This window comes from Pan paniscus, chromosome 8 (genome assembly GCF_029289425.2).
Source record: "Pan paniscus chromosome 8, NHGRI_mPanPan1-v2.0_pri, whole genome shotgun sequence".
In the NCBI taxonomy this organism is placed as follows: Eukaryota; Metazoa; Chordata; class Mammalia; order Primates; family Hominidae; genus Pan; species Pan paniscus.
The window spans coordinates 86,677,971-86,690,164 of NC_073257.2; the positions used below are offsets into that span (position 1 = coordinate 86,677,971).

The 12,194-nt window shown below is 35.9% G+C and overlaps 1 protein-coding gene and 1 pseudogene across 11 annotated transcripts in view; both read left to right on the forward strand.

Annotated features, from left to right (window-relative positions):
* Positions 1-12,194, forward strand: part of ADK (adenosine kinase) — a 563,972-nt gene that overhangs the window by 377,116 nt on the left and 174,662 nt on the right. The window lies entirely within an intron of this gene.
* LOC134731139 (large ribosomal subunit protein bL35m-like) lies at positions 63-2,607 on the forward strand (annotated as a pseudogene).

Genomic DNA, 12,194 nt, shown 5'->3' on the forward strand with positions numbered 1-12,194 from the left:
CTTTCTACCAAGAATGTATTTTCTTCCATTCTAAATTGTGGAAATGCTTATTTACTTAAATGCTTATTTACTTTGATTGCTTGTTTACTGTTTGTACCTCTTATTTACTGTTTATACCTCTTTAAAAATCCATGAAAGAGGAAAAAATCCTTCAGTGTGTCTTCCTATGACTTGGCCATGTCACTTGATGGTTTAATGTATACAATGAAGGTATTGTATTAATCATCCCAGAAGTTCATTCTGATTCTAATTCCATAGTTCTAACATAGTTTGAATATATTCATCAATTTTATATCTAATAACTGCCATGTGCCTAGAATAACATAAAAATTGACCTGGAAGTTTACGAGATCACCTGGGTAAAGATTAAAGGATGATCCATAGAAATAATATCACAGTGTATCTGCAAAGGTGATGGTTACATTGGTTATAAATGGTGACATTGGAAGGAAATGCTATATTCTTGATAATTCACAAATTGAGATACTGGCAAGAAATAGTGGTAATAGCCAAGTGCCATATAACTGCTAGAAGCCTAATTTGACTAAGATCTACCATTTAGTTTTTCCTTATTAACAGTTTTATTTTGTAAAGGGTAAAAGAAGTAAATGGGAAAAGTGCTATTCAAGCCTTTTGAATAACATTAAAGCATTGGTCTCAGTAGTCTTGAGAATCATTGGGAGAAGTTAACATTTGGTCTCAGAGTTCTAAATAGTCAAGAAAGATCAGACTGGCAGCACTTAAATAAGTTCTCTAGAGTTTAAGAGACAAATCTTAAAACTTTTAAAAAAGATAAATATGATTCCAAAGAGGCCGGGCACGGTGGCTCACGCCTGTAATCCCAGCACTTTGGGAGGCAGAGGCGGGTGGATCACCAGGTCAGGAGATTGAGACCATCCTGGCTAACACGGTGAAAGCCCGTCTCTACTTAAAATACAAAAAATTAGCCAGGCGTGGTGGCGAGTGCCTGTAGTCCCAGCTACTCGGGAGGCTGAGACAGGAGAATGGCGTGAACCCGGGAGGCGGAGCTTGCAGTGAGCCGAGATCGCGCCACTGCACTCCAGCCTGGACAGAGCGAGACTCCGTCTCAAAAAACAAACAAACAAAACATAAATATGATTCCAAAGAATGAAACTTTGGAAGTAAAGAAAGCTTAGGGAGATTGAATGCCATAAAAAATGCTATTTGGACTTTATAGTCACAAATGATCTTAATTAAGGAGAGAATGTGGAGGGACCTTTTGAAAAAACATAGCAGAGCACGCAGAAAACTCTTTAATAAGAGCTCAAATTTGGAGGATGACGAGATAGCTGCCTCTGCCTTTGCCGGTGCAGTGAGAGCAGCTTCAGGAATCTTATGGCCTCTGAATATTTTGGCATCTTCAGCCTACCAAAACTGTGTCAAAAATGCCTCTCTTATTTCTGCATTGTCCACTGGACGTTTTAGTCATATTCAGACACCAGTTGTTTCCTCCACTCCCAGACTTACCACATCTGAGAGAAACCTGACATGTGGGCATACTTCAGCGATCCTTAATAGAGTGGCCCTCTTGCTTCCAAGTGTCTTGAAGCTGCCAGGCAGATCTCTATCATACGTCAGTACAGGAAAAGGCAAGAGAAGGATTGTGAAAGCTGTCATCTATAGGTTTCTTCGACTTCATTGTGGCCTTTGGATGAGAAGGGCTGGTTATAAGAAAAAATTATGGAAAAAGGCACCTGCAAGAAAAAAGCGATTGAGGGAATTTGTATTCTGCAATAAAACCCAGAGTAAACTCTTAAGATAAAATGACGACGTCCTTCTGGAAGAGGCGAAACTGGTATGTCCATGATCCTTATCAGAAGTGTCATGATCGAACAAACCTGAAAGTATAGATCAGAAGTTTCACTTGTTTCTCAGTTATTGAATATGTATCTTTGTGTACATATCTTTGCAAAAATGGATAAGTAAAAATCTCGATGTAAATTGTATCAATGAATATGTAAACATACAGTGACAACACTAAACTTATAAAAGTTTTAAAACTTAAAAAAAAAAAAAGCTCAAATTTGTAAAAAACATGTAAAAAGAAGGTGGAAAATGTATTTAGAATCAGGGAATGATGCTAAACGTTTGGTAGAGACAAAAGAGAAAAGAAAGTCCCAAAAGTGGTTTAAGTTTGCAGCAGATGCTGATGATATCAAAACAATCTTCGCTTAAAAAAAAAAAAAAAGACTCCAAAGTACAAGCAACAAATGGAAAAAATAGATAAATTAGACATCATCAAAATTAACAATTTTTGGGCATCGAAGGACACTAACAAGAATGTGAAAAGACAACTAGTGGAATGGGAGTTAGTATTTGCAAATCATATATCTGATAAAGGTTTCATATTCAGAATATTTAACACAGTAACAACTCAACAATAAGCAAACTAACAACATAATTCAATAATGATCAAAGGAATTTAATAAACATTTATTCGAAGAAGATATACAGATGGCCAGTAAACACATGAAAAGATGCTCAACATAACCAGTCAAGAAGTGCAAATCAAAACCAAAATTAGATACCACTTCACACCCATCAGAATGACAATTGTTTTAAAAAATGGAAATTAACAAGTATTGGTGAAGATGTGGAGAAATTGGAAACACTTGTGTATTGCTGGTGGGAATGTAAAATGGGAATGTAGAAGACAATATGGTGGTTCCTCAAGATGTTAAACATAGAATTATTACCATATGATCTAGCAGTTCTACTTCTAGGTATATTACCCAAAATAACTGAAAGCAGGGACTCAGATAATTGTACACCAATGTCCATAGCAGCATTATTCACAATAGCTAAGATAGAAGCAAATCAAATATTCATCAACAGATGAATAAACAAAATTTCATGTATATATACAATGGAGTATTATTTAGCCTTAAATAAAATTTTGATACATGCTACAACATGAATGAATTTTGAAAATACTGTGTTAAGTAAAATAAGCCAGACACATCAGACAATTATTGGATTTTCTAAGAAGAATTCCACTTACAAGAAGTATCTAGAATAGGCAAATTCATGGAGACACATAGTAGGATAGTGATTACCTGGGAGTGGGGTGGGGAGGAATGAGGCATTATTGTGTAATAAGTACAGAGCTTCTGTTTGGGATGATGAAAAAGTTCTGGAAATGGATAGTGGTGATAGTTGCGCCACACTGTGAATGTATTTAGTGCCAATGAATTGCATACTTAAAATGGAAAATTTTATCATATGTATAGTTTACCACAATTTTTAAAAAAAGATTTATTCTACAAATCAGTAAACTTAAAAGTTGGATCACAGCTTAGCATAGATTATTAAAGGAATTATTTTTCCCCACCTAGAAGAGGAAGTGGTAAAACTGTAAGCTGCTACGTGGCTGTAAGTCATGGGGCAAGAAAATCTTTTCTCTTTTGGTATGATTATTGTTCATTTGAATTCGCTTCAAGAGGTATTTATATAGTACCTAAGTACCTATTATGGCAGACCAATAAGCAGTGGATACATAGTATATTTGAGAATGTCTGTCATTACGTGGACTATAGAATAATAAAGATTGGCTATAAGACAATTAGAGGTATTTGGGATTTTATTGAAGCAGTCTCAAAAGGTCTGTTGATAAATAAATTGATTTCTAGGGGTACGCCTCAGTGTTTACCCTGCCTTTGCTTAAGTAAACAGTGATTTAGATAAAGCTATATTTGCATATAATTCAAATGCAAATAATACAACACCTTAATACATACTAGGTAAGTTGAAGGTCAAAATCAGATTTTTTTAAATGTTAGTAGACTCTAAATATCAGTTGAGTGATGAAATTTAATAGGGATAATAAAAATTATATCGTATTTGATTATAAAAAGCAAGTAGAGTAAAATGCTTTATCCCTTTAATCTCATCATCCATTGTTTTTCTCCTTGAATACTATAGTGATAATGTTATCTTCAGTTTTCCAGGAAAAAAGAGACATTTTACTTCTAAAATGTGATGAAGGATAAAATATAGTTCTCAGAGAATATACATAGGATTCTTTAATATTTCCCCCCTCAAAAAAATAAAGTATACTGTGTTTAGTATAAATTTTTAAAATGTCAAAACTCAGCTAAAACCAAACACACTTGGCCCTTATTTTCTACATGTCACCTTCCTCTTGTCAGAGGATTGTACAGTAGTAATGATGATTTAAAACTTCTGATAGCCTCAATATTTAAAAAAAAAAAAAAAAACCTTGTCCACAAAGATTATTTCTTCACAGGCAATGATCAATGATCCCTGTGAGACAAGAAATAAATAAGCTAAACCTGATGATTACCCCAGCTAACTCCTTGGAGATAATTTCCAGGCAACAGAAGAAAGGTAACTAAGGCCAAGCACAGTGGCTCACGCCTGTAATACCAGCACTTTGGGAGGCTGAAGCGAGTGGATCCTTTGAGGTCAGGAGTTCAAGACCAGCCTGGCCAACATGGTGAAACCCCGTCTCTACTAAAAATACAAAAAAGCCTGGCAGGGTGGTTGTGCGCCTGTAATCCCAGCTACTCGGGTGGCTGAGGCATGAGAATTACTTGAACCTGGGAAGCAGAGGTTGCAGTGAGCCAAAATTGCACCACTGCACTCCAGCCAGGGTGATTGAGACTCTGTCTCAAAAAGAAAAAAGAAGGGTATCTCAAGTAGACCCTTGCAGTCTCTTTTAATGAGGAGTTGGAGCCAGAAGTTCAAGGAGTCTAAGACAGCTAGTGTTTGTAAGTTAAAAGTACCAGAGAAGAAATAGCTGAATAGAGAGAGAACACAGGACATTTGCAGAATCCCACCAAGTCTTCAGCTGAGTATGAATCAGTGCATTTTTGTGAAGAAATTAAGGAAGACCAGGAAAAGAACCACCTAAAAAGATTGTAGAAGACAATCCTCAGTGCACACATGAGGACCTATAACCATTCCTATCCTACTAGTCAGAGTGGATAACCTCGTAATTCACGAGGCTTCAAGTAGAGTATTAAAAGGAATTTTGTCTCATTAGCAGGTTAAAATCAGCTCTAGACTAGATGTTCTGGTCCCTCCTGTCAATATTATTACAATATATTTGACAACCTTTATGAAATGGACAAATTTGTTAAAAGACACAAAGTACTAAATCATACTCAAGAAGAAATAGAAAAAGTCTGTTTAGATTATTAAAGAAATTGAATTTGTAGTTAAAACCCTTGCTACAAAGAAACTTCAAAGGCTGAATTGCTTCAGTGTTTAATTCTTTTCTGTTTGTTTGTTTGTTTGTTTGTTTTGAGACAAGGTCTCACTCTCTCACCCAGGCTATAATACAATGGCACAATCATGTCTCACTGCAAGCTCAAACTCCTGGGTTCAAGTGATCCTCCTACCTCAACCTCCCGAGCAGCTAGGACGACAGGTGCAAACCACCACGGCTGGCTAATTTTTAATTTTTGTAGAGAGGAGGTCTCGTTTTGTTGCCCAGGCTGGTTTCAACCTCCTGCACTGAAGCGAATCCTTCTACCTCAGCCTCCCAAAGTGCTGGGATTACAAGCATGAGCCACTGCACTTGGCAGTGTTGAATTTTAACACAGATTTCAGAAAGATGTAGTACCAATTGTATACAAACTGTCCCAGAAAATTGAAGAGGGAGAAATATACCTATCTTATTTCATGAGGTCAGCATGACCTTCATACCAAAAACAAAGTATTGCAAGAAAACTACAGACCAATATCCCTCATAAACACAGATGTAAAAATTCTTCAAATAATTTTAGCACATCAAACCGAACAATATATTAAAAGAGTAATTCATCATGACTAGGAGTGCAGAATTGGTTTAGCATTTTGAAATCCATCAATGTAATTAAATATATTAAGACTAAAAAGAAAAATCACATGATTATCCTAAAAGCTTTTGAAAAATCCAGACATCTATTTCTGTTAAAAGCCCTCGGAGGCTGGGCATGGTGGCTCATGCCTGCAATCCCAATAGGGATTGGTGAGGGTCAGGAGTTTGAGACCAGCCTGGCCAACATTGCAAAACCTCATCTCTACTAATAATACACAAAATAGCAGGGCATGGTGGTGGGCACCTGTAATTCCAGCTACTTGGGAGGCTGAGGCAGGAGAATCGCTTGAACCGGGGAGGCAGAGGTTGCAGTGAGCCAAGATCATGCCACCACACGCCAGCCTGGGCAACAGGGTGAAACTGTGTCAAAAAAAAAAAAAAAAAACCCTTGGAATAGTAGGAGTAGAAGCATGAAAAAATCCAGATTTAGAAAGAAGGAAGTAAAACTGTCTCTATTATCAAAAGCATGATCATCTTCATACAAAATCTGATGTCATCTTCAAAAAGCTATTAGAACTGGCTGGGCATAGTGCATCACGCCTGTAATCCCAGCACTTTGGGAGGCCGAGGCTGGTGGATCATTTGAGGTCAAGAGTTCTAGACCAGTGTGGCCAACATGGCAAAACCGCGTCTCTACTAAAAATACAAAAATTAGCTGGGCATGGTGGCACATGCCTGTAATCCCAGCTACTTGGGAGGCTGAGGCAGGAGAACCCGGGAGGCTGACCTGAGGCAGGAGAACCCAGGAGGCGGAGGTTGCGATGAGCCGAGATCATGCCACTGCACTCCAGTCTGGGCGACAGAGCAAGACTCTGTCTCAAAAAAAAAAAAAAAAAAAAAGCTATTAGAACTAAGTGACGTAGCAAGATTGTAGCATACAGAATAAAAAATTTAAATCTCAAATGTATTTTTCTATATAGCAAGATACAACCAGAAATTTAAAAATACGATTTCCAATACCATCAAAAAGTATAACAAAGTATTTACTTTGGGATAAACCAGACCAAAGATGTATACACTGAACACTACAAAACATTGTTGAAAAAATTTAAGAAGACCCAAATGGGAGATATATCATGTTCATAGATTAGAAGACTCTATTGTTAAATATAAATTCTACTCAAAATAATCTATAGTTTAGTGTAATTCAGTCAGAATTTCAGAAGTTTTTTTTAAAGTCAAATTGATTCTAATATTTATATGGAAAAGCACTGGACTAGAGTAGCCAAACCAACGTGGATTTTAAAAACCAAATCAGAAGACCTTTACATGATTTGAAGACTTATTACAAAGCTACAGTAATCCAGACAATGTGGCTTTGGTGTAATGATAGACAAATAGTCAATGGAACAGAAGGGAAAGTCCAGAAATAGACCTAAATTTATTTTTCAACAATGTTTCAGAGGCTTTTTCATGGAGGAAGAAAACAGTCTTTTTGACAAGTCGTTCTGGAGCAATTAAATATCCATATCTAAAAACGCAAACTTCAACCCACGTAACAAACAACTGCACAGCTATTAGAATGTCTGAAAGTGTGACCATACCAAATATTGGTAAGGATATATGGAGCAGCTAGAATGTAAAATGGTACAACTACTTTGGAGAATGGTGTTCTTGTTTCTTACAAAGTTAAATATACATCCTCCAAATGACCTAGCTATCCCACTCCTAGATATTCACCCAGGACAGATGAAAGCATCTGTCCATGTAAAGACATACACAGGTGTTTATAGCAGCTTTATTTGTAATGGCCAAAGTCTGGAAAACAAACCAAACATCCACAACTAGTAACTGGATAAACAAATTGTGATATTTCCATAGAATAGAATACTACTCAACTATAAAAGAATTGTACTATTGATAAGAAATGAACCAACAGCAGAGAAGAATTTTAGAATACCTATGCTGAGTGTAAGATACTGTAAAGTACATTCTATATGATTCTATTTATATTCTAGAAAATGCTAACAAATTTATAGTGATGGCAGATCCATTGTTGTCTGGGGACAGGGTTATGCTATGAGGCAGTGATCACAAACGGGCATGAGGAAACTTTTAGGAGTAATAGATGTGTTCCCATTGAGGTTGTGGTTGCAGTACTTTACACATACGTCAAGTTTTATCTAATTAAACACTTTTAATTTGTGCAGATAATTGTATGTCAGTTATACCTCAGTAAAGCTATTAAAATGAATATATACTTTGATTCCATTTATATGTTTAAAAGTAGGAAACATTATTCTAAAGCCATTAAGTTCCAAAAATACACTGCTAAAATGAAGAAGTGCCAATTTGTTATTTTTTGATCACCATATATGAAACTTCTGTTATTTCCATGGAAGATCCCCTTATATTTAAGTAGCAATGTCAAGCCAGAGGAAGAGTGTTTTGATAGTCCTGGGTTCTAATCATGACAACTAAAAATTATCATAACCTACCATTGAATAATGCTTTAAAGTTAAAAAGGGTATTCACAAAAACCGTCATTTAATCTACAAGGCAATTCCATGTGTTTTTCTAATGCATGTAAAGTTTCAGCTTGGCTCATGGAATATATTCTCAATTTTTGTTAGGTAATGTTGGTAGTAGTTTTAGGAGTATTGATCATGTTATCTATTAAGTTTCACTTCACTTTAACTTGCTTTGATAACTCACACTTTTCATTCATTCCTGTTAAAACATAATGAATATAGTACCAAGTGCATGAGGGAAAACTCACAGCTATTGGGCTGCTCTCTGCTATACCACCTTACTTCTGTTCCAACAAAGTTATTTGCTTACAAAAGTTAATTATGTTTTTCCTAAACTTGGTGAAATTTGTGTTCATTATTTAATTATTTAACATTATATATTCTGATGAAATATGAATGCAAGTAGAATGAGAATTAGTTTAATGAGTTAAGGTTGGTTCCAAAACTAAATACATATGAGTAATTTTTAATGTTGCTATTGAATTGGATGTGGGCATGAAAAGTATAAAAGATTAAAGGCAGTAAAAAGCTGTAAACGTCTGTATTCAGGAGTGCTTCATAGGTATTTTTATGTTTTCTCTCTGCTTTAAAGAAGTTGAAACTAGGCCAGGCACCATAGTGCACACCTGTAATCCTAGCACTTTGGGAGGTTGAAGTGGGAGGATTGCTTGAGCAGAGGTGTTGGAAACCAGCCTGGGCAACATAGTTGGACCCCATCTCTCCAATTATTTTTTTAAAATTAGCCAGGCATGGTGGCACACACTTGTATTCCCAGCTATTCAGGAGGCTAAGGTGGGAGGATCACTTGCACCTGGGAGGTTGAGGCTGCAGTGAGCTACGATCATGCAACTGCACTCCGGTCTGGGTAACAGAGTAAGACCCTGTCTAAAAATAAAATTTTTAAGAAAGTAAAATGAGAATTCATAAACTATGAATTCTAGATGTGGTTCTACAAGAAAAACTCTAGAATGTCAGTCTGTAGGCATGCTCAAAGGTTTTGACCCTATTTTTTCTTTTTTTTTTTTTTTGAGACAGAGTCTTGCTCTTATTGCCTAGGCTGGAGTGCAGTGGCACCATCACAGCTCACTGCAACCTCCACTTCCCAGGTTCAAGCAATTCTCGTGTCTCAGCTTCCCGAGTAGCTGAGACTACAGGCGTGCACAACCATGCCTGGCTAATTTTTGTATTTTTAGTAGAGATGGGGTTTTGCCATGTTGGCCAGGCTGATTTTGAACTCCTGGCCTCAAGTGATTTTGAACTGCCCACCTCTGCCTCCCAAAGTGCTGAGATTACAGGTGTGAGCCCCGCACCCAGCTGACCCTATTTTAAATATTAGCAAATGATGTATCTTTATATATTAAAATAAAATGTTTAGATTACGAAAGCTATTTTTTGTTCCCTTAATTTAATCATCACTCTGATTTATTTATCAACTACTATTCCTTTTCCTCATCTGTAAATTGAGGGGATTTGCATAGAAATACTAGATAATCTTTTAAATTTTTTCTTATAGCTTAAACATGTTATAAAACTGATGATTCATTTTTTTTCCACATTCTAAGATTAATACTGTTAGATTTTATTATAAATTAATAAAGTTCCTCTTTTGAAATCTAAAATAATGCCTGACATTTCTTTTAGGTAGTTCTGATTTTTTATTATGAGTGTAGCCTTAACTGTAGTGCCTTTGAAGCTGAATTCTCCCCATTTGTGACCCCAGTATTCCTTTTTTGTTTAGTGAACCTAGGGGAAATGATATTTCTCTCCAAAAAATATCTGAAAATATTTGGTTAGACACGTGCTGGGACAAAAAGTGAAGTATCCACAGTAATACCATTGCTATGTTCTTGTGATATAACCAAATTATAATTACTAAATGATACAATTTACTTTCTTTTTTTAATTCTGGTAAAAAAAATACACAATATAAAATTTAGACCATTTTAACTATTTTTAAGTGTACAAATCAGTGGCATTAAGTACATTTGCAATGTTGTACAGCCATCACCACTATTCCTCTCCAGAACTTTTTTTTTTTTAATCAACCCAAGCAGAAGCTCTGTACCCATTAAACAATAACTCGCTATTTCCTGTTTCCTCCTTCCTCCTCACCCTTGGTAACTGTTTTACTGTCTATCTATGAATTTGCCTATTTTAGGTACCTCATACAAGTAGGATCATACAAAAGTTGTCTGACTTAATTTCACTTAGCATAATCTTTTTAAACTTCATCCATGTTATAGCATGTTATCAGAATTTCATCTTTTTTAAGGCTGAATAATACTTCATTGTATGTGTGAAATTTTGTTTTTTGCTTCATTTTGTTGATAGACATTTAATTTGTTTCCACCTTTGATTATTATGAACAATGCTACTGTGAATGTTAATGAACAAGTATCTGTTTGAGTTCCTGCTTTTAACTCTTTTGGATATATACCTAGATGTGGAACTGTTGGATCCACAACAGGTACACCATTTTACATTCCTACCGTCAATACACAAGGGTTCCAATTTCTCCACCTCCTCACCAACACTTATTTTGCATTTAAAAAATAATAGCCATCCTGCTGGGCACAAGGTGGCATCTCACTTTGGTTTTGATTTGTGTGGTTTACTTTCAGCCAAGGTTCAGAAATACATAGTGACAAATTTCTGTTTCTTTAATTTAAAATCTTTGGTAACCTGTTACATTGCATTTTGTACTTTTAAATTACACATCTGAATTGATTGGTTATCCTTGTTAAAGTAGTTCCAAAATTACTGTAGTTTAAAAACTCTTTAAATATTACATTGTAGTTTTAATTTGTTTCTGACATCTTCAAAGTTTGAAATTTTCCCTTCAGCAACAACCATTTGTTAGCTACATTCACACGAAAGCAGCTTAATAAAGGACATTCTACACAAAGGTAATTATAATCCATTGATGCCCCTTAATGCAAGCTGCTTTGTAGTCATTATCTAGCAGTAGATGACTAAAGAACTTGATTATTCTTGTTTTTCATTTTTATTAAATTAAGAAGTTTTTTTAAAATTATGTCATTTTGCAAATGGTTCTTAGGAGTAATGCCTTTCAAGGCTCCATAATCACTAGATAATTAACCTGCCAGGATTAAGTACACTTAACTTTGCCTCAGGATGCTTAACTCTCAAATACAGTCAATTATCTCATGATAATAACTGCTTTGTCAAGAGTTACCACTTAACTCCACAGTGAAAAGTCAAATCACCCATACCATGCACTTTAAGATAGTTTCAATAATAAAATAACAGTTTGAAATGGGGCAGAAGAATTCAGTTAAATTTTTTCATAGGGATAAGAATGATATGCTTTAGATAAAGCTCCCCCTCATATCTAGTATTTTGAATTTCACAAATGACTTCAATTTATAAAGATAATATAGGCCAGGTGCAGTGGCTCATGCCTGTAATCCCAGCACTTTGGGAGACCAAGGTGGGCAGATCACCTGAGGTCAGGAGTTCCAGAACAGCCTGGCCAACATGGTGAAACCCCATCTCTAGTAAACACAAAAATTAGCTGGGTGTGGTGGCACACGCCTATAGTCCCAGCTGCTCAGGAGGCTGAGGCAGGAGAATCCTGAGAACCCTGGAGGCAGAGGTTGCAGCTAGCCAAGATCACACCACTGCCCTCCAGCCTGGCAACAGAGCGAGACTCCGTCTCACAAAAAAAAAACAAAACAGATAATGTATTGCTCTGCTTCATCAGTCCTTTTGCTGGCAGTGTTCCTGCTTTGCAAATTTTCTTATAGGAAAGCCATTTTGTCTGTTAACCTCACAGAGGATTCAATATATTAAAAATCTCTAATATACACCAAGAAAATGGAAATTACTTTCTTTACGTAGAGTATTGATTTAACTTT